General features: G+C 34.6%; 1 long non-coding RNA gene across 9 annotated transcripts in view; it reads left to right on the forward strand.

Moving 5' to 3' along the window:
- The window catches only part of LOC105240483, a 318,511-nt gene that overhangs the window by 285,079 nt on the left and 14,419 nt on the right, over positions 1-19,013 (forward strand). For 8 of the 9 annotated variants that reach the window (XR_004624143.1, XR_004624145.1, XR_004624138.1 and 5 more), the window contains one exon: positions 1,471-1,853. This is a non-coding gene — a long non-coding RNA (uncharacterized LOC105240483). Of the gene's footprint in view, positions 1-1,470; positions 1,854-19,013 lie in introns of those variants that run through there. The other variant, XR_004624139.1, reaches the window with a different exon arrangement.

Here is a 19,013-nt window from a genome sequence, read left to right on the forward strand (position 1 = left end):
TCTCAAACCACCAGATATTTTTGTGATAAAACTCTTCAAAGTTTCTTAGTTTTCTAACTTCTATTGATTTCTTAGTATCTAGAATTAATGCTACTGGGACTTTTTCTATCACGGAAATCTCAGATATCTAAATATTCTCTTCTCTTCTAATACATTTTCTAACTTTTGTTATGGTAAATCCAGATTTACTTTGCTTAATCTATTTATCTGCCCATAAAAGTCTCCCAAGGATGCAGTTCTAAAAGCAGTCTTATTTTTCTTCTTCACTGACTCATATTTTAGCAAATTGCCTATTACTCATGTCTTAAGGAGAATGCTTTTAGTTTGTTGCTTTACTTTCTTCTTAGAGGGAAGGCAATATTTCTTATTTTCAAGTTCTTAATTTTAATTAAGGTATTTTGGGGGTGGGGGTTGTTTATACTGACCACTCCTTTCCATGTGCTCCAGAGTTCATGGAAAAGCCATAGCAACTGGGGGACTCCTAAGTACATATTGCCACCTGGCCAACAATTTGATCCTTGTAAATTAAATTTGAAATGGATATAACTGTTAGAAAATCATTATGTTAATTTGTCTCCTGTGGGTTTTCAAAAAGTTGTGCTTTTAAATTTAGGGAAATAAATGTAATTAAACCACACCAGAAGGAGCAAATTTAATGCTATTATAATGCCTCTAGAGGGCAGTATTAAATTATTTGAGGCTACAACTTAGAATTTTCTCATGCAAGTCACTCACCATTTGAGGAGGTGACAGTGCAAATGTAAGAGGGGAGTACTCTTTCTGTAATCTTATTCATGGATGCAAATGGCTGTGAAATCTAAGTCCTCACAGTTGATCAACAAGTGTTGTGAGAAGGGGATTTTTTAATTGAGCTGCTTATCTGCTCTTCAGAGAATGAGCTTACTTTCTCCTGTTAGGCTTTATGGACCATTATTGGCATGCTCAAAATACATGAAGCTTAGAATGTGAAGAAAATAAGGGCACTTGTCCTCCAGTAGGCATCTTTCCATGCAAGCCACTATAAAAACCACAGTGTGTTTGGATCACATGATTTTCACATATGTGATTTGAATTATGGATTTAAGGAAAAAGTATTTAAAGAAATTGTTTTAATAATCTTCTCAAAATTTATCAGATGCAAGTGTAATTTTCATCCTATGAGGATTTTCTCTCTATTTGTAGAGTCTCTGTAGATCTCTATAGAGAAATCTAGATACAGATATACACACACATACAGATAATATGTCAAGTTATTTCGAATGTTCCTATTAATGAAAAAAACAAGTAAATATAAGGAATTATGAAACCCTCACTAGCTACTGTCACTGAACTTCAGTGCTTTTCCTCACAGAAACCATTCTCCATCCCTGAAGCATAGGAGATATTCCTAAGACCAGGGTGAATTATTTGGCCTTTTCAAGTAGTGAACTATAATTTACAGTTTTTCATTTCAGTTCTTTTTCTTTGTAGATGTACCTTTCCGAAGTTATAAAGTCAATTTGATTTTTCCTGAATAATCATGTCACACCCTGAGGTGATGAAAGAGGATTCTAGGCCCCGCTGCTTTCCTGTATTCAAAACTGGTTGAAAGCATGAAGGTTTATTCTTCTTGTTGTTGATATAAAAGGTAGGATCAGCATGACTGCTTTACTTGTCTTTTGGCATTCTCTTTGGGAGTGTAGAATATATTTTCTTTTATAGAATATGCTTCCAAACCGAATACAGAATCTGAGGGATGGTTTTGCATTTCTTCCAATGTTTTTTTGTGTGTGTGTGAAGGAAATATTAAGCATGCCCTTTACATTTGTACAAGTCATGCTTAATTTAAAATTAAGTGCAAAAGGAAATGTAGATTTCAGTAAAAAATGTATTTAAGATAATTTATATAGCTCATATTTCTTAGTAATATATTTGTACAGTACTGTGACTATTTTATGAAAACTTACATATCTCTGGGAAAGGTACATAGTATTATTCCTGCTTTAAAAATGGGAATGTGGAATTTAGAGTCAAAAGTGATTTCTATAAGGTTACACATAGATCAACATTGACATAAGCAAGAAAAAAAGTTTTTCTAATTCCTATCTAAAATTTCTTAGTACAAAGAAATCTTTTCTGCATCAGAAAACAGACATTAGTCTCTCCTCCAGTACCACGTGCGCCTTCCATGGCCCTCTTGTTGGCCAGCGGTGCACATGCATTGAATGACACATGTTCCTGCTCTTAAGTCCAAAACAACAATGAACTGATAGTTTTGTCTTGGAATAGTCTATGCATCCACTGGGGACACATGAGACTGACTGGTATATAAACTCTTCTGGTACTTTCAATAATACACATGAGCATTCCAGGAAAGTCCCTGATTTGGAACTTACGACTGAAATCTCTTGCCAGCTTGCATGGCAGAAAAGATAATATAGTTCTCCATTATGACTCTGGCCTCAGAAATAGTTCTGCTCATCACACATCCTCGTGCTCACTCTAGTTTCTTAAACTCACAGAGGTGGCATGGATTGTGGAATGCGCTGAGCTCCGGCAATAATTGCATTCTTTGAGTTGTAAGCCAAAATCTTTGTACCCATTTCCTGAACCATCTCCTACACCTGTTGTCCTGACTCCCAGGTTTTCTCTTTTTTACTCTAATGCATTCCACCTTCTGCCATTGCCGCTTGTCAAATTGTGCCCAGACTAAAATCCAAACTCCCCTTAAACTTGTCCAATTTTGCTTATTACTTATTCAGCAAAATTTCTTTACCCCTGCAGGATCTACATTGTTTGAGCTACTTTGAATTCTTCTCTGTTACTTGCATATTAAAACAGCTTAATTGTTAAACAATGTTTAAATTATTATTTCATGCATGTCGATCTCAAATCTCCACTCAAAATTTAAAAATCCTGATAATGTAGTGCCCATAATTCAGAATCATTTTATATATTTCCCAGCAGTGTTTGGACATAATTAGGTAGTGTTTGGACATAATAAATATTCAATAAATATCTCCTCATTAATTATATTTTTCCTAAAATTTTATTAGATTTATTCATCTTTGTCTTTAAATCTAAAAGGCAAATATTTTATGTACTTCCATTATCATTAAAGAAATACCTAGACGCAAAATTATCAAACCATACCACATCAAACCATATCAAATGTATTTATTGAATGGCTTTAATGAAAATTTTCCTTTTTTTTCCTTTATTATGAGACTGTAGAATGTTTACATTTAAAAAAGACCATAGAGATGATCTAGCCCAACTCCTTTTGTAGACTTAGGTTCCACGACTTGGAGATGAGATGAATTATATGTCTACTAAACTTTTACCAATCTGTAATTTGCCTTTTAAAATAGTTTTATATACATTAGTCTGAACTTTTTGCAGAACATGCAGGCTTGGCTACATCATACTCTTTTGAATTATCCTTTGGATCGAGTGCAAAAAATTACCTGAAAAATGTCTAAATCTATAAACCATTCTGACTCAACTTCCTTTAATATTGCTTCCACTATGTACTTTATTGTAATGCATTATCTAGCAGTCTCCTAACTCTTCCCACATACAGTCATGTTTCTCCCAGGATACAGTCTATTGTCTCTAAGATACAAGAGGCAAAATATTGTAGCTCTTTGGAGCCTGGGCTCTGGAGCCACACTGCCTTAGAGACACCACCTCTCTACTTGCTGGCTGTGAGAACTTAGGGAATTTTAAGTAATTTCTCAGGGTCCCTGTTTCCTCATACGCAAGACAGGAAAAGAGTAGTACTGATCCTCTAAAATGGTTGTAAGGATTAAATTATTTAATACACGAAGCTCAAGGGATATCATAAACACTCAATGAGTTTGTATATTATTTATATAATAATGATTGGTACCTATTGTCAATTTACAAACAGAAGAAAACAAAGCAAAAGGACAGTCTTAAAATACCATGTCTAAGGAAAGTTGATACATATCCAAATCCTGAATGGTGAGTTGACTTTTGAGTTACAATAAACAAGACAATAGCAAAAATGCTACATATCTTTATACTTTTAAATGTTTAATGACTGTCATGATAAAGTACTAAATAGAATTCTATTATACACACACACACACGTAGAAAGAGAAAGAGAGACAGAGACAGAAAGAGACAGAGAGAAAGAGAATATGTAGTCATTCATAGGAGAAGGGATACATCTATTTTTTCTGATTTTCTTTAAAAGATATTTAGCTTCACAACTGGTTCAAATGTGCAGCTGCTTCTTGAAGATTATTTCAGGTATCCCTCAGGTTAGGGAGAGATAACTAAGAGCAGTTGATATGAAATGAATAACTGAGTAAAGTACTGGTCATGGGATCAAAGTGAAAATAAGGAGTAAGACTTGAGCTTTGATGGAATTAAAAGATGAGATAATGACAAAGTCATTAATAATGTTTTGTGGTTTCCAAAGTGCTTCAAGTACAATATTACTGTTGATACATTATAGAGAAGAATTTCCTAATCACTCAATTCCTACCCTAGATTTGTACACTTTTGAACTATTAAAAAGCCATATTTATCTATTTTCTGATATTTATTTTTGCTTCTCCTTACTTCAAATTACACTTATACACATTTATGCATCAATTTAAAAATAGCATTGTATTGTATTTTATATTATCCAATTCTGAATTACTGCAAAAAAAATCTCTCAATCTATATAATATCTATAAAGAAATTCTGTGTCTCTTGTATGAGACACTGGAGTATATGAGGAAAGGTTGCTGAGTGGTCTGTAGCTGGGAACTGCTAGGAACCATCTTGATCCGCAGCTGAGCTCCTTTGGTGAGTTAAGAGGTAGGGTGGTAGGAATAGGGGAAAGGAACAGGAGGAAGAGCATGCATTTCTTGCTCACAATTTCGTCCAATTGGCAACTCAATCCTTTTGTTTTAACAAGCTCTTCTGGGAATATAAATAACCACCAGGAAGGCCAGAACTACAGACCATCTATTTTTTATCCTTTGTGTAAATCATATCAACAGCAAGCAGAGACTAGAGATTATGTTGCTATATGGGAAGAAGGGAGAGAAACTCTGGAATGTAGGCAAGAAGAAGAAAAACAAAGGGTGAATGTTATCAGGGCTGGCGAGACACCTCTAATCAGAACCATCATTTGTTTATAGACTCTCTGCTAACATCTCCTTCTTCACCTTTCCTTCTCTGTCGTTAGTGTAGGGTTTTCTTTATTCTTGGGCTTCCTAAAAGACATCTCTAGTAAATGTGGAAATTCTCCTTTATCTGTTTAACATCAGGCTTTCACTGGGATGCAGGTTGGGGCTAAGGGGTGCCACGCAAAGTGGTCAGGAAGTGGCTACCATCTATTTCCCAACTATCTCTTCAAATTGAATTCAGGTTGACCTTGATAGGTGTATATGGCAGGATGAAAAAAATAGGAGGCCGAGATTTGTCTTACCACCTAATTCATTCTCTTAAAGAGAGTTGGGGGGGGGTGTTCATAAGTGTTAAGCTTTCCACATACAATGTCTTTCCCCCAGATCTTTATCCATGCTTCTCAAATCTCTATGGCCCTCTACCCTGCCTGTGTACACACACACACAAGCATGTGCACACGCACACACACACACATCATTCTCCTGTAAGAACGTCTCTAACCTCTAAGCTTTGGTTTTGCTAGTACCTCCTTGCATCAGAAATATGGCTATCTATCTTGCGATGTCCACTGTCATAGGCTTCAGTCTCCACTTTCTCCTCGTTTTTTATGAATACTTATTCTGTCAGGGGTAAGATAACAGGGGTGAGTGAATAGTCTAGTAGCAGCTGTGGTAAGTTTCTGCAAAAATTACTTAAAAGCAAGTTTGTTTACAACAGTAGTCAACATAGCCTGATCTCATGAAAATGGTACGTCCCTTCTAATAACGTGACTTTGACCCTACTTCTTGAAAATAACAGCTCAGCATTATTTTACTAATTTCTAAGCCAGCTTATTAACAATAGGTTTCCATATTAAAGGAGAAGAACCTTGTCTGAGGCTTCAGAATAGGTGGTATCAGCAGCTTCAAATAGAATCTGACTCCCAACTTTATCTCGCAAGGACAAATTGGACTGCTTTCAGCTCATTCCATTATACACAATGGGGAGGGGACATTCTAGCTTTCTTAAACAATTGTCTGAAGGTTGATGTAACCTCCTCAAGTTAACCTTCCTGATAATTTGAAAAAAAAAATGTGTAAGAATGACAGGAACAGAGTAGATGTTCAAAAAATACATATTGATTTTAATAGAGATAAAATTGGCGAGTTTTACTTCTGTTAGTTTTTTTCAATATTTGTCAAATAAGGCTATTCCTCCATCGAACAATGACTATTGAAGGCTTATTATGTACCAGATACTGTTCTAGAATACCATTTCTCTTTTTTCTTTTGTATCTTTTATTCTTTTTAAAAATTTTTTTATTTACTTATTTTTATGATGTTCAATTAGCCAACATCTAATACATCGTTAGTTTTTGATGTAGTGTTCAACGATTCATTGGTTGCGTGTTAACACCAAGTCCTCAGCACCACACGTGCCCTCCTTAGTACCCATCACCCAGTTACCCCATCCCTCCACGCCCTTCCTTCTCTAACCCTCAGTTTAGAATACTATTTCTCTTTTTCCCCCACCTCTATAAAACTTATATGCCGAATACAACCTTAGTAATATCTCTCATCATTTGTAGTGCTTTTCAAAGGCACTCAAGGGAGAAATGTTCTCTTAGCAAAGGTGCACTGGAATGGCTAGTAACAGAGGGCCCTGTGTAGTTTGAGAAACTCGACCCCATTCTCATATTCCACTCAGATATCACAGATATTCTTGATCTTCTATTTTCCCTTCTTAAATATCAGTAGCCAAGAGTAGCAGAAGAAAGCCTCCTGAGGAATTTGAATTTGGCTAATGTATAGTATGATACATTTTATAAATGACAGTAATTTTTATAAACGTAAGTTTTAACTTCCTCTGAATGAAACCATGTGTTTGAAGGAGTTTAAAATTTTCTGTGAGGTACCTATTTTCCTTCGAATACTGATATTATGCCTAAAAAGAAACTTTAAAATAGAAACAAACAAACAAAAAAATCTCTTCTATTTTTTGGATAATGTTTATTAAAAAACTTTCCTGTCAATTCATCTTATGATAATATGCTCAAAATTAAATTATTTCTCAGAGCACACTGGTAGGGGCACCTGGGCGGCTCAGTAGGTTAAGCGTTTGCCTCTGGCTCCCTGCTCAGCAGAAAGCTTGTTCTCCCTCTCCCTCTGTTGCTCCCCCTACTTGTGCTTGCTCTCTCTCTGTAAAATAAATAAAATCTTTTAAAAAAATTAAACTTCTCTCAATTTTTCTAAGTCTTTAGGAACCAGGGTTTGTTGTTTAGCTTTTTAAAATTTCACAACCTGAGTGAAAAGTGATTATCCCATTAAAATCTTCTCAGGGCTGTAGATCTGTAGATGGTATGAGTAGGTCCAGACATTAAAGATCTGTACTCTGAGATGAGCTCATGTTTTCATACATAACTTAAAAATATTTTACATCTTCACATATTAAATAATGCGAGGATCAATCAATATGGGTTGAAAAATAAAAGCTAAGAGAAAGGCACATCAAACAATTATTTAGAAATGAAATGAAATGCTTTTGTGGTATGGTAAGACCAAAATGGCTTTAATAGTCCCCTCAGCTTAACTAAATTTCAGATAGGTTTCCTCCTTACTCCAGGCCCCTGATCTCCCTTTTCTTAGACCATTTACTTTAGGAAATATATAATTATAAATTCTTTCTCTGCCCCTCTGAGAGGTAAATCTTTTTTAAAAGCTTCTTGCTAATTTTACAACCCAGAAATGTCTTTCTCAAGGACCTGGGAATCATCTCTTTGAAATATATCATCAAGGAAGATGGCACCCTTATTTCCCAATCTCTGTGGAGAGTAGGAGCTAAACTTCTTTGGGACACTTTGCTCCAAGTTGTAAAACTACCTCCTGTCATAAAGATATGAGAAAGTTTACTTTCTTTCGAGTAAGCCCAACTAGAAAATGCTGGTGGCCTAGGATTCCTCCCACCTCAGCTCTTAAAAACTCTTCCTCTCTTTGTTTCAATGCAACTGAACTCAGGCTGAGCTATTTCCCCTATTAAAAATAATTTTGAACAAAAGTTTCCTTGCCTGTTTAACTTTGTCTGGTGCAAGTTTGACTTTGACAAGCATTATGATATTTGATAGTTTATGCTACAAATAAGTGAGTGGTTCATAAATACGTAAAATATTCTATTGCATAAAATAATGGTTTGTTTCTTAAATACTCTCAATGAGTCATCTACCAAAAATTCTTCTGTAAAAATTATATTTTATGTAACAAGTTCAAATGAAAAGAATTCTGTGTCTGAATTTATCATAAATATATTATTTTTATATGCAGTGGTATATGGATTTGTATGTGTTCTTGAATATATGATGCATCTGCCTATAGAGAAAACGCAAAGACGTCTCCTATTCATTTAGTGCATCAGTCAATAAGCCCAGAGATGCTGCATTTGAACTTTAAATTTCTCATGCAGGGAATCCAATAAATTCTTCCACAGATTCCCTTTGGCATCTGAGTAAATTTCTAGCGCCCTTTAAATTTTTATGGCTGTTTCTCCTCCTCTCTTACCCCAGAGGCAGTGTTTCACTACTTTCACATTATCTTCATGCCTTTTCTTGCTGGACCCCTCCCCCAATGTTGAATTAACACATAGTTTCTAGACCCTGCTCCTTTCCCCTGGACTATGTCTTTCTGGCTCTCCCTTTTCTCTCCTTTTTTTTTCTTTCTTTCTTTCTCTTTCTTTCTTTCTTTCTTTCTTTCTTTCTTTCTTTCTTTCTTTCTTTCTNTCTTTTCTCTCCTTTTTTTTTTCTTTCTTTCTTTTTCTTTCTTTCTTTCTTTCTTTCTTTCTTTCTTTCTTTCTTTCTTTCTCTCTTTTTCTCTCTCTCTTTCTTTCTTTCTTTCTTTCTTTCTTTCTTTCTTTCTTCTTTCTTTCTTTCTTTCTTCCTTTCTTCTTCTCTCTCCTTGCTTCCTTCCTTCACACCCTATCATTGTCCNTTTTCTCTCTCTCTCTTTTTCTTTCTTTCTTTCTTTCTTTCTTTCTTTCTTTCTTTCTTTCTTCCTTTCTTCTTCTCTCTCCTTGCTTCCTTCCTTCACACCCTATCATTGTCCTTAGTGCACAAACCATAAGACATACTTAGTATTCTCAAGGATTAACCTAAAAACAACCAAATCTAAGTTGCTCTGTATGCTTTATGTATTCATATTTGTATTTATAGATGCATCAAATCTTGACAGGTTCATGTAAGAAAACATAGCAAAATGGACCTTTATGTTAGAATGGGTTCTGTTTCAGAATAAAACCTGAAATTTATAGAGCTCAGTATATAAGAATCTTATATGTCACTAATTTGTTTTCTCAAATCTGAGCAAGAAAAATGTCAGATATTTTCTATTAGTTTTAATTATTTAAAAGGCTATGTGCTGTGAATATTCTTGAAGAATATCAAGGTCAAAAACAACAAAGAATAGAAAAAAAAAAACCAGTTCACAACTTAAATATACAGTGAACATTAATTCAATAGATATGTATTTATATGTACTATAGCAACACTGAAAAAATTGAACCAACTGAAGCAGGAAGTCTTTTAAGATAGAGAAGCTAGTTCAAATCATATAAATTTATTTAGTTGAGTCCACCTTATCATTTCTTCAGTTTTAATGATGATTGTGGATTACCCATCATTGATTTCACCACAGTGGTGGGTAGTGATATTAAAGAAACCAAAGTGATTGCACAGACTTACTGTATTGGCCTCGTATCGATGTGATGCCTATAAAAGATCAATGATTCATGTACAGTATCACTGAATTTTCAGTCTCAGTAAAGTTAACTGTTGTAAAGTGTTGTCCAAAACCTGTTTGATTCCTTAAGGTAGCAGCTTCTTTAGTTCCTTAAGAAAGTAATCTGCATTATTTATGCATTGATTTTAATTTCAAATGACGAGATTATTAATGATACATTTCTTTTACCTGTGACAAGATATGTCTTGATAAATATAGATATTCATTGATAGGTAGCACCTCCAATGTGCAAAATTTTACTGTGAAATTATGTGAATTTGAATTCTACTTCTGTTTATGTTGGATTAAATTCATATTTCTAAATTCAGCAGCCTCTTCCCTCTCTTTCTTGGTTCATTTTCAACTGTCAAAAGTCACAGCTTCCCCAAAAGCATTATAAATAACATAAAACAAATGTAAACGAATGAGATATAAGGATGACAAATTCCCAATTTTTTTGGGGGGTGGGAAGAGAGCGTATGAAAATGTATTTTTTATTTCACTCACAATTAAATTCTGTATCATTCTTAAAGATTCAGGAAATTATAAAGCAGCAATAAATCTTACGGATTTTCTTTTAGTCTTAGGCCCTCACTGATCTTTCCGATATAAAAAAAATAAAGCATACCCCACCCCATTTTTACTTTCTGCATCACAGAAATTATATGGCAAATATAGGTAGTAAGAAGAAAATATGGCTTATTTTTTTTTCTTTATATACATGTCAAATTATGTTAGCTACATTATAATGATTTAGATCAAATTTCTCCCTTTTAGAAGAATATATCTCTAATTTTATAATTTATGCAGGAATGGAATTGTGATCAAACATAGGGTTTCTTTTATTTGATAATCATTTAGGAATATTTGCACTTGAATCATATGTGATGTCACTGTATCTTTGACAATATAGGCCACAAGAAACAATTTAGTACCTGTGAATAAAATTGAATAAATATGTGTCTTATACAAATGTAAAACAGATATTTTGTGTCTAAAACTTTAATTTGTTTGAAATATCAGTCATTTTGTCCAAAGAAAAACATTCTTAGTGTCCTTTGCATTAAAATTTAACATATATAAATTTCTTTTGTTTTGGGGAATAAAGATTTTCTCGACCAGAATAGAACATGTCAGCATTCAAATTATTAAAATGTATTATTCCTGTAAATTTTTAAAAACTAAAGCTATGCATAGCATCTATGCTAATTGAAGTAAGCAACATATATGTTTTTTATTGTTTTTAAACTCAACTGAAACTATGTTTTGGTAAAAATGGTAAGTACAATTAAAATTAAAGAGTGATGTTATGTAATCAGAGNTTAAAGAGTGATGTTATGTAACCAGAGGCCATTTTATGATTTTTATTTTATGATTTTTATTAATATTCAGCCTTTGTAATTACTGATATTTTGTCTTATCGTCATCTACATTTTGAAACTCACTAAGCACTATAAAAAGTCTTGTGGCTCCCTGAACAAACCACTTTAAAACTCAGTGGCTTAAAACAAACAGTATTTTATTTGCTCAAAATTGTGTTTTACAATGTTGGGATCTTTAGCTGGGATCACATGAGAGAGAGGCATAGTGCCATGAAGCCAATGGGACAGTATGTGTGGGTCCTTGCCTGTGAATGTTGATTCTGTTTCTTGGTTGTCCGCCAGCCATTCCATGTGTCCCACTTGAGCTATCTCGGAGAATGGTAGTTTCTAGGTTCTAAGGAAGTATGTTCCAAGTAGCCGACCTTCAATGTGCAAATGTTTTAAGGAGCCCATGCTTGCTTCATGTTTACTAACGTTCCATTGGCCAAAGCAAGTCACATGACAAGACCAATTCTCAATGTGGGAGGAGATCACACAGAGGTATGAATATCTAGAGGTGTGGTTCATCTGTGGCCACTCGTCTAACAACACTATTGTTCAGATCTACCAATTGGAGATCATGTTTGAAAGTAAACTTCCTAGATTCATTTATTATTTTTATTGTAACTTCTTTCCCTTTATGATTTGAAAGCCATCCAGAAAATCATAAGAAATTAACTTTTACACCAAAAGATGGTTGTGAATCTTAACAAACTTTTCACAGTAGTTTTCGATTAACAATTGAAATGGAAAAGAAAAATGTTTGAGGACTGAGGTCGAGAGTTATAGATACAATCAGCTTTTTACAGAAACAAAGTTGGGGCATTAGATTAAGATATCAATATTAAAAATCAACAACAGCTTACACATTTTAGCATAGTAATAATGGTACTATACCATTTTCATTTATCATCTTTTTAAGTTCTTTCCTCTCTGCCCTTATTAAAGAAGATGCTATATATTAGTTTTGCAATTTTCACATAATATGCACACTGAGTAGCTTTTTAAAAAATCTCTATTGTATCTGTGCCTTCCAACAAATACATAATGGTTTTGTAGTTTTATGACTCCAGAGTCTGTTAATTCTCATCTTGTCTGAAAGTGGACACAGGGTAACTTGGATGCTTAAGCAGAAAAGCTACTTAATCACTTTATATGACCTCCTCGATATTACTGAGTAGGTATTTCACAAATGGCCTCCCTTCTAGCCTGGGTTACATATTCTTAGAAATCTCACCCAAAATAACTTCCTGCCAAAGCTCTTGTCATCAGCCCTCTTACTTCCATCCATTCCTTTTCTCATCTGATGTGGTTTTCTGATCCGAATCTTTTTTCTTTTTCTTCCTTTATCTTTTCAAAGATTCTATTGTAAGCATCTCTATTTCTGGACAACCCACTTTAAATTCCTTTAGAGGTTCCCAACACCCAGTTTTCTTTTTCAAAGTGATCTTCAATAGAAGTGAGTGGAACTGATATTCTAGTAGATGCGAAAAAATATATAGAAATAAATTTGCATATATTTGAAACTCACATAATAGGAGCTAAAATTGGAGAGGGATTACTTTACATGTAAAAGTGCTTTTCAGATTGTAAAGTGCTATACAAATTTAAGGCATTATTATGAATAATAATGGTGATGTTGATGGTGATCGTGAAATCAGTAGCCTTTACTAAAGACTAGTTCAGCCATGAGGAGTTGTTCAGTTAATTTAATATTCCTCATAGAATACCTTCCAAATCATTGAACTGTCCACATTATAATAGCAGCTATTTCAGGAAGAATTTTTACATGGGTTCATTTACATATCAGAGTCTTCTTGAATGTTCACTTTCAATGCTAATCTGTGTAAGATGAAAGTTATAACTTGGAATCCCTATTGTCATGTGGAGTAATTAGCAGATAATTTGATAATTGACTAGGCCTGCTATTTTTAATAGATTCTCCCCAAGTCAGTAAATGTTTCGTTTATTTTAAAACTCATCCTACAACAAAATATGGAGATTATACGTGTGTTATTTTGCACAAAATGCAAAATCAATGGTAAACCTTAAGTACTGAAGGGACATCATTATAAACTAGTTATTGATGTGCTAAAAGTCATTTACACCTGCCATGGAAGATAGATTGTGACACTATGAATTTAACCGGCAGTGGGTATACTAACATATCTGCCATGTAAACCAGCAGTCCACCATCTGTAAAATTTTATGCATATTTTGTGCACATAGCTATACCATATTTTGACAACTTCAAATCAGCTTTAATCTTTCAATTTCAAAGTTTGTCACCAGAAAGTTCATCTGAAGGAGAATGCCTGTTCAATTCATGTTAAATGCAAAATGATTACAGTAGATAACACTTACAAAATGCACCATTTCTTAGAAAAATAAAGTTGTTTAACATGGTTATTATGTACTTTCAAGGCATAATACAGTTTTTTAAAAGCACATCTTAAAACACCAATATACAGTAGTTTAATGACAGATATATTTACTCATAGAAGGCATATGGCAATAGCAGTGAAAATAAAGATGCTTTTCTCTTCAGTAATTCTTCATTCACGTAACAATATGTAAGGGGATAAAAAACGGCTTAGTGCTTAATNACGGCTTAGTGCTGAATTTTCATTTCTGGCTCAATATGAGGGAAGCTTGACAGTCTATTCTAAAATGAACATTTTTTCTACAGTGTCCATAGCCTTTCCATTCTTGGCATTTAAAGCTACTTGGCTTTAGCAANCGGCTTAGTGCTTAATTTTCATTTCTGGCTCAATATGAGGGAAGCTTGACAGTCTATTCCAAAATGAACATTTTTTCTACAGTGTCCATAGCCTTTCCATTCTTGGCATTTAAAGCTACTTGGCTTTAGCAAAGGATAGGTCCCTTTGGCAGAGAATCGGGGCTGTCTTTCTAAAGTGTCCCCCCACTTAAGCTTTCCACTGGCCACATTAAAGAACAGCTAAAAACTATCAAGGTACAAAAGGCCCTTCCTTTTACCTCAAGAAATTATAGTAAGGAGAAGTGGGAGAAGAAAGATGCCCCAAGATGGCACTCTGACAATCTCTCATGATTTTTTTATTTTTGTTTTTCATGATGTTAATCTATTTTGCTTAGAAGTTATATGTTGCATTAAGTGAACCAGCAAAAGAAAAATAATAATTCGTGAAAGATTTGTGAAAGAAACTGATAAATAACACAGTTCTTCAAAAATTGTGTTGGGGTATAATCACAGGAAGTGTGTGAATGGTGCCTACGTTTAGCTCAATATTAGGATCTATGAAAACACATATACTCCAGGTCAGGTGTACACAAGGAGGATCATGCATTTTTAACTTATTTTAAAATTTTTTTTATTATGTTAGTCACCATACAGTACATCCCTGGTTTCTGATGTAAAGTTCGATGATTCATTAGTTGCGTATAACACCCAGTGCACCATGCAATANACTCCAGGTCAGGTGTACACAAGGAGGATCATGCATTTTTAACTTATTTTTTAATTTTTTTTTTATTATGTTAGTCACCATACAGTACATCCCTGGTTTCTGATGTGAAGTTCGATGATTCATTAGTTGCGTATAACACCCAGTGCACCATGCAATACGTGCCCTCCTTACTACCCATCACCAGCCCATCCCATTCCCCCACCCCCCTCCCCTCCGAAGCCCTCAGTTTGTTTCTAGTCTCTCATGCTTCATTCCCCCTTCTGATTACCCCCCTTTCTTTATCCCTTTCTTCCCCTACTGATCTTCCTAGTTCTTATGTTCCATAGATGAGAGAAATCATATGATAATTGTCTTGCCTTTTAAATGATTGAGAAATATGTGCCCTAGTCTTTTTTATTGTGTTACAAGAATTTTGGACCCATTTAAATGTTTTCTTTTGTTCAATACCCTTTGCTATAGTTGTATAATAATTGAAGAGTGTTTCTATTAAAAATATAGGTTTTGTTTGGTGGAAGGTGAGTAGTCTTGTGCTTTTATTACATGCTGACAACTGACAGATTTTACTTTTCTGCCAAAAAACGTGTGTGTATTAATCTGCACACACAGAGTGCACTAAATAACTGTTTTTCTTTTTTCCTTGTGTTTGGAAACTCTTGTAATTGCAAATAATGTTCCTATTTATGTACGTAACCTGGTTACAGAGAATCATGTGTGCAGGTTATATGTAGAGTATCTGTTTGTTTTACTTTTTAATTCTAAGTGAAATCAGTTTCAGTAACATGATGAGTTTCAGGGATATATCCTTCAAAACAGGAACTTGGCCTCATCTTCTGCTCTGTTTTGCAGTTAGCTGTTTTGCAGTTGGCTGTTTATTCCACTATTAAAAATTTTTTTCTTTATGCAAGATCACCAATAACCCCTTAGTTGATAACATTAAGTACTGATTCTTTCTTTTTTCTCTTTTTCTTCTCTGCAGTGTTTGAAAATGCTGATCACCTCTTACTGAAGCTTTTGATTCTTTGCTCTGATTATTCCTTTTTCTGTTCCCTTCATAGTCCTTGACCTGTTACCTGATTCTGGATATAAATAATCTTCACAATTAAATCATCACCCTTTCCTCTTTTCTGTTTGCTATCCCTAACCAAATTTCATAAAGTCTTATGCAATAAACCATTTCAAGTCTCTTCCTAGCCTACCTTGCCGATGTCAATTCCTTTTGCAAAATATCTCCCAGACATTATTCAGTCAACCGATATTTATTCAGTGGTAAGTATATATTCCACACCAGGCTTAATTCTGGAGCTATCAGTGTGAGAAAAAACCAACATGGTCATTGCCATCATGCTGCCTTGTTTCTTGCAGGAAAACAAAACTTCAAATGAACACACAAACCAATTTAAAATTAAATCGGTGATGAAGATTATGAGAAGAAATGCTATGAAAGCATGTAATAAAAAGATCTGACCAGAGAAAGTTGCTGTTAGAAATGATAGTTAAATTGAGATGGAAGACAGACAGTAGGCATTAACTAGGTGAGAAGAGGTTTGTTCCAAACCATGGACAAAACATGTGTGTAGGCCTTTCATGGGAATGCCCTGGATTGTTTGTATCTGAAAAAGGCCAGTGTGGCTGCAGCACATGTGAGATGAAACTAGTCAGGAAAGGTCAGATCTTATTGACCTCCAAGCTGTGTCAAATCAAAGAATTCTTATCTTTATCCTATGACCAAATCTTCAAGCCCTCTGAGGGGGTGGTGTGATATGACAGATAGATATTTATTTTGAAAATAAAACACTAGGTGCATGTTGGAGAAAGGAGCTGAGGGAGGCCAGAGGGGTAGGGGATAACCATGGAGAAACTAGCGGGGTGTTCTAGGTGAAGAAGCATGGTGGCTCAACCCACTGCCTGTGGCACCAAAGGGGAAACTCAACTTCAAAAGACATTTAGGGGATAAAACCATCAGAACTGGGGTGCTAGATTGATGTGGAAAAGGCAGTGACAGAATGTGAAAGAAGACATGTTGATAAATCTTGACTTCTAAATAAGGTTGCCAAATAAAATACAGAGCATTAGTTAAATTTGAATTTCAGATAAACAATGATTATTTTTTGTTTTGTTTTTAGTGTAAGTATGTCCCATGCAATATTTGGGACATGTATGTACTAAGAGATCATTTGTCATTTCTGTGAAATTTAGATTTATTTGCCAAATCTGGTAACCCTATTTCTGACCTGCCATCTCTGAATTAAAATAATGGGAGAGAACCAGAAGCAGAACATGAATAAGGCTTAGTCACCTTGAGTCACCTTTAACTCTAGGAAACCTGAGAAGAAATATCACAAAGATACTTGGATCTGGAGCTGAGAAGAAATGTCTGGAATGGAAACAGTTTTATATGCTGTCTCCAGAAATATCTCAGATATTACATATTCTAAACAAAATCATCTTTTTCATCATCAGATCATTTTCTTCCCTTAACTTTGCCCTTTTTATTAGTGATGCTATCATTATCCCAAGGGAACAGAAACAAAATTTAATAATTACTATTGGTTTTTCTGTTACTTTGCCTTATCAACCCACTCAGTTACCAAACCTTGCTACTATGAGCCCAATATCTCTCAATATCAATATCTCTCAGTATCTATTATCTATTTTTGTAATCTTATTTGGAATATTATTATAAAAATTTCTAGTTAGTTTCTAGCCTACGTTACTTCTAGGATGTCCTTCTTCAACTTCTTCAGTCTTTGAGCTTGTAATGGCTTCATATTTCCTATAAAATGAAAGTCACTATGATCTTTCATGAAATGACTAAAGTAATTTTCTTGAACATAAGAGGCTAGAGGGCCAAATAGATCTTCAACAAATGCAAGAATTTATGGTAAGTGAATTTTACTTCTACATATAGTAATGAGCAGGTGAAACTTAAGGGGAGTAGTTAGTTATGTATTACCGTAGAAACGNTTGAACATAAGAGGCTAGAGGGCCAAATAGATCTTCAACAAATGCAAGAATTTATGGTAAGTGAATTTTACTTCTACATATAGTAGAAATGAGCAGGTGAAACTTAAGGGGAGTAGTTAGTTATGTATTACCATAGAAACAATGTCCTAAGAATGAAAGAGTGAAGGGGTGAGATAGACAAGTGTCAGGAAACAACCCAACCCATTATCATGTTGACTGGTTAAGCATGAACCGGAAAACACAGAATATGAGTACAGTATTATGAAGATATAGGACCTTCAGGGATAAAAAATACATTGCTGTTCTTCACTGAGATTTTTGTAATTGTTCTGAATCGAAACAATTTCACAGTCTCCCATCCCAAACCATACAACTGTCAGTACTTATGCTGACACTATTATTCAATTTTAAATCAGTGAGAATGCTTCTAGTTTTACTACTATGCCATGACGGGAAAACTGGTTTATTGCACACTCACTTTTCTGCTGAGAGTACTTTCGTTTTGTTATTCCAAGTATGAACAGCACATTCCATTAATCTCTCAGGTAAATAAATGTATGCATAGTGAAGAATGAGCGTGGTTTAATAGGAAGGTGAAAAGTAAAAGCCAAAGGCTTTCTGAGAGTTACCCAATCCTTACTGGTAGAGATTATTCATTTTTTTATAGCCCAACATATTCTGAATCACTCTGCAGCTATTGTCGTTTTTTCTCTTTTTGTAGTTAGATTCATATATGCATGCTCTAAAGAATAGAAAATAAGAAGACAAGAATACTTCTAAAATAGTATTTGTTTTGGGGCGCCTGGGTGGCACAGCGGTTAAGCGTCTGCCTTCGGCTCAGGGCGTGATCCCGGCGTTATGGGATCGAGCCCCACATCAGGCTCTTCCCTATGAGCCTGCTTCTTCCTCTCCCACTCTCACTGCTTGTGTTCCCTCTCTCGCTGGCTGTCTCTATCTCTGTCGAATAAATAAATAAAATCTTTAAAAAAAATAAAATAAAATAGTATTTGTTTGCATTGAATGTAAACTGATGCAGCCACTCTGGAGAACAGTATGGAGGTTCCTCTAAAAATTAAAAATAGAACTACCGTACTATCCAACAATTGCACTACTAGGTACTTACGCAAAGGATACAAAAATACATATTCAAAGGGGTATATGCACCTTGATGTTTACAGCAGCATTATCAACAATAGCCAAACTATGGAAAGAGCCCAAATGTCCATCGACTGATGAATGGATAAAGATGCGGTATATATATATATATATATACACACAATGGGATATTACACAGCCATCAAAAAGAATGAACTCTTGTCATGTGCAATGATATAGAGTGTATTATGCTAAGCACAATAAGTCAGTCAGAG

The sequence above is a fragment of the Ailuropoda melanoleuca genome, chromosome 3 (genome assembly GCF_002007445.2).
Source record: "Ailuropoda melanoleuca isolate Jingjing chromosome 3, ASM200744v2, whole genome shotgun sequence".
NCBI classification, from domain to species: domain Eukaryota; kingdom Metazoa; phylum Chordata; class Mammalia; order Carnivora; family Ursidae; genus Ailuropoda; species Ailuropoda melanoleuca.